The 5000-nt window shown below is 34.1% G+C and overlaps 1 protein-coding gene across 6 annotated transcripts in view; it reads left to right on the top strand.

Moving 5' to 3' along the window:
• The window catches only part of LOC106876779 (uncharacterized), a 786971-nt gene that overhangs the window by 701464 nt on the left and 80507 nt on the right, over window positions 1-5000 (top strand). For 3 of the 6 annotated variants that reach the window (XM_089364789.1, XM_089364790.1, XM_089364788.1), the window contains exon 6: window positions 4784-4877. The exons of the other annotated variants lie outside the window; for them this stretch is intronic. The gene's annotated coding sequence lies outside the window, so the exon portion shown is untranslated. Of the gene's footprint in view, window positions 1-4783; window positions 4878-5000 lie in introns of those variants that run through there. 6 annotated transcript variants of the gene reach the window in all.

Raw genomic sequence — 5000 nt, 5'->3', positions numbered from 1 at the left:
ACGCATATATATATATATATATATCCATATATATATATATATATATATATATATATATATATACACATATATATACACGCATATATATATATATATCCATATATATATATATATATATATATATATATATATATATATATATATATATATATATATATATATATATATGTGTGTGTGTGTGTGTGTGGATGTATCTATCTATATATATATATATATATACAAGTATATGAAAAAGCGAGGAAGTTAGGTATGAAAACAGATCAAATGCATAATTGGCCCATCACTAAATCACTATATACATACATACATACATACATATATATATATATATATATATATATATATATATATATCAGCACAGCTAAGCCTGCGTGGATACACAATTTGCCGGAATTTGAACTCAGAACGTAACGTATAGCAGATGCGACAAAAAGGCACCCAATACATTCCGTAAACTGGTTAGCATTAAAAAGGGCATCCATTTGGAGAAACTTAGTCAAGGCAGGCCAAACTTGACCCATTCTCTTTCATCAGATACGGTCAAATTATGCGACCCGTACCAGCATGAAAAGTAGATGTTAAATGAATATGGTGGTGATGGTGATGGTGATGATGATGATGAGCATGATGTTTTATATTATCGCCACAATAAGTAAACATTAGTGAAAGGAATAGGCGATAAAATATTGCCTCATTAATAAGCATTCATCTAATCCATTCCAGTATTGGAAAACAGACTCAAAACGAATGAATATGCTCACATGTGTTCATGCGTGTGTTTTGTATGTTTTTGTGTGTCACAGCTAAATATTATGATCACTAACGAAACGCTGGTCAATACCACCAGATTCAGTATTGAACGTGTTCGTATAACATATTTAGTTTTAATGAATAATTTATATTCTACTATATCTTAACTAGGTATTGAGTTCTTTAATAGGGAAAGAGAGAGAGAAAGATATATGATTATGGAGATGAATTCCCAATTAGTGTAGGAAAAATTAGAGAAGGTTTCAGGTTATGCATGTAAATTATGTGTGTGTGTGTGTGTGTGTGTGTGTGTGTGTGTGAGTGCCTTTAAATGGTTTATAGAGAGATAGTAATGAAATGAATGGGAGACAGGGTATATTGAATTGAGAAGGAAGCTAAAGACAACAGAGATAGGTATTTAAAGACAGGGTAATTGTCAAGAGAACAGCAACAGAGAGGGTGATAGAAAGGGACAAAATAAATAAATAGGTAGGTAGGTGTGTAGGTAGTTAGATAGATAAATTGATAAATATAGATAGATAGAGAGATAGATAGCTTGATTGAATAATAGGTAGATAGATGAAGATAGGTAGATAGACAGCCAGCAGACAGACAGACTGACTGACAGATGTACTGACAGACAGACAGACAGATAGATAGATAGATAGATAGATAGATAGACAAACAGATAGATACATGAAGAGAAAGGAAACTAAGAAAATAGAGGGTTTTAGAGAGTAATATGGAATGTCAAGAAAATTGTATAATCGATGTCACTAGATGGAAAATACAGGGCATTGTTTGGCAGAGGGGGAGAAGGAAAGAAGAAGAAGAGAATGTTAGGCTTCCAATCTTGAAACTAGAAAAGACGGCTTTAATCAACGTCTGCTAGTCTTCTGTTTTGCTGTTAGAATTCACTATGCTATAGAAACGAAACAATTTATCTAAACTGATATTTCGGCATGAAAAGTCTCTTTCCAATTTATGTTGATTTTTAATAGGCAGGCAGGCAGGCAGACAAACAGACAGATAGATAGATAGATAGATAGATAGATAGATAGATGTAAAGTGTGCATCGATATTTTATATAGATAGTTAAAAGTAATTCTGTTTTCGAAGCTTTGCCTTAAGTATATGAACCGGATGATCAAAACAACTCACTTAACAGTTAAACAATCCCCAGCTTTATATTTAAAAACAATTAATCTTTCCAATTATTCCTACTATTTTCTAAATTAAATTAATTTAAAAACGAAATTGATTCAATCAGTAATCAAAGGCTGGAAATTAAATATTGGCACAGAATTTGAAATAATTTTAATTTTCGTAATATTGTGTGTAATTTGATTATTAATCAACGGTAATATGATGAAGCTCCTTCAGTTATTCCGGTTTTCTTTGATATAAATAAAATACATTATTAGTAACCAAGGGGAAGCTTATTTTTTTAAATATAATTTTCTGCTTCTTTTCCTTTAATTACTAATCAATTCGCAAACGAGTTATTCGTGTACGTTCACAAATACTAATTATTACAATATTGTTGCTAAAACACCAGAAAGCTGAGGAAAAAAAAAAGCTAACTATAAAAAGACGAAAAGTCAAAAGAACACGATAATAAAACATGAGCAAGTTGTCAATAGTAATATATAAGTAGTCGATGATAATAAGTAACGACCATAAAAACCCGAAAAGGCAACGAAAACAAGACTATAAAATACGATTTGCTGGGATATTGATCGTTGTGTCTTAAATACGTGAATACGTTTTGCAGCACTATAATCTTTTTCGCCCGGAATTTTGCTTTTTTGTTTTTGGTGTTGCAATTTTTATAATAAAATTTATACAAATTTTAATAGAAATTATTATAAATAAATGCGATAATGGAACTGCTTTGAATCAATATTAACAACTTATGCAAATCTTTGCCATTTTAAATAAAGCTGCATAAAAATATCATTAACCCCGCTTTTCCTTTTTTTAGAAATAATGGCAGCTTTTGGGTACAATGATCTTGTTAGCTTAATTTTAATTGTATTTCTAACTAAACTTACAAAAGCAAAATTCATAATAATGATATCAAATTTTGGTACGTGGCCAGCAAATTTAGTGGAAGTGAGTAAGTCGGTTACATCAACATTGATCATTGGCTGTTTCTAATATTTTTTTACCCTGAAAGATGAAACGCAAAGTCAACTTCGGTGGAATTTGAACTCAGAACGTAAAGATCTGGAATAAATGCTACTCAACATTTTGTCCGACGTACTAACGATTCTGCTCGATGAAATGGTGATGATAATGAGAATCCTAACGCTTTCTTTATTGCCCACAAAAGGCTGTAAAAGCATTCACGACAAATCGATGACAACAGAAAATGAAGAGTTACATAAACACGAGAAAACGACAACTAGGAAGAAAATTCTAATAACAAAATTCCCCAGTGGAGAAAGCTCTATCTATGGGCAACCAAAGAACCCCACCTAGGGGACCATCAAAGATCTCCCTACTTACCAGGAGTACCAATATATTCATCTCGGATCATGAACAGAAGTAGTGGGGGAGCATCATAGCCATGTGTTGAGAGGAATTCTTTGGGGTTTGGATAATTCACCTTTGGAAACATGAGTGTTTCGTTCAACATTCTTAAACAACCCTTATTCAGGGCTCTTTTGAGTGGGATGGGCTACTCGACCTGAGGTAAATTCTAACTGGGCCCCATCTGCAGGGTTATGCGCTGTTTATCTTGATATAAGGTCACCATGTCCGCACATATGATTGTGATGGACGTGCCTGGTGTACCGTTATCAGACGGGTAGTCATGATGGGTATACTTGGCTTTGTATATTTTACTCAAGTGTCACTTTGATAGCATTCACTGCTCTGTCACTCAATAATAATAATAATAATAATAATAATAATAACTTCGCATTGCTTGGAACTGCAGGAATTCTTCGCAGGGTTCTTGAAGCATGACCAGTAAAACAAGAGTCACTTTAGTCTACTGGCTGTGGACAGCTGGTGGAGGCGCAATGGTCCAGTGGTTAGGGCAGCGGAATCGTGGTCATAGGATCGCGGTTTCGATTCCCAGACCGGGTGTCGTGAGTGTTTATTGAGCGAAAACACCTAAAGCTCCACGAGGCTCCGGCAGGGGATGGTGGTGAACCCTGCTGTACTCTTTCACCACAATTTTCTCTCACTCTTACTTCCTGTATCTGTTGTGCCTGTAATTCAAAGGGTCAGCCTTGTCACACTTTGTGTCACGCTGAATATCTCCGAGAACTACGTTAAGGGTACACGTGTCTGTGGAGTGCTCAGCCACTTGCACGTTAATTTCACGAGCAGGCTGTTCCGTTGATCGGATCAACTGGAACCCTCGACGTCGTGAGCGACGGAGTGCCAACAACAATGTGGACAGCTGACACTTTCCATCATACCCAGAAAATAAACTGAGAGTTTTCATAAATAATAGTAAATTTAAAAGCCAACAATATGAAACAAACGATCAAGAAACAATTGTTACATTGAAATGAGAGTAGAATAAACTAACAACTTTAGAAAAAAATTTCGATGAGAGAAACACACAATTCACTCGCCTGCTAGAAGAGGATGAATGAGTGCATGGTGACCATAAAATATTTTTCTTAACACGAAAAATATGAAAACAGAAACCGTGTCACTTTACAAATGATTAATCTGATAGCGACCAAGAATTCGTCTTTGAGAACATTTATTAGTCTAATAATGAAGCAAAATTTTAATAAAAACAATATTACGGCACACACACACACACACACACACACACACACACACACACACACACGCACACACACATACACACACGAATGGCTGCAAAACATTTAAGGCATTTCCATTAACCGAAACTGAGGTGGCAATATGCCCAGTTTCTATAGGAAAAGCGGCAATTATTTCCTTGAAGATTTTAATGGATAAGATAGACGATGTGTTTATAAAGATGTTATTGATGATGATTTTAATTTGCATACTTTTAGCAAAATTTCCTTTCTTTTGGCAGTGATTTCAAATAGGCGTTGATGCAAGACCAAACTGTCTACCATGGTAAAATCTACAAAAGTTTATAAATGAATGAAATAAATATAAAAAAACCAGTCTTTTTCTTCTATCTTCTAAATCTGTTTCTTTTGAATGATATTCGGACAAAAAATAGCAACATGCTAAACTGAAGTGTAATATGCTTCAATATTTTTCTCGATCCATAGATGTCTTTATAC

Source organism: Octopus bimaculoides, chromosome 16 (genome assembly GCF_046866305.1).
Source record: "Octopus bimaculoides isolate indiv1 chromosome 16, ASM4686630v1, whole genome shotgun sequence".
NCBI lineage: Eukaryota > Metazoa > Mollusca > Cephalopoda > Octopoda > Octopodidae > Octopus > Octopus bimaculoides.
The sequence above is the reverse complement of the archived record's forward strand: the minus strand, read 5'-3'. Positions and strand labels throughout refer to the sequence as shown.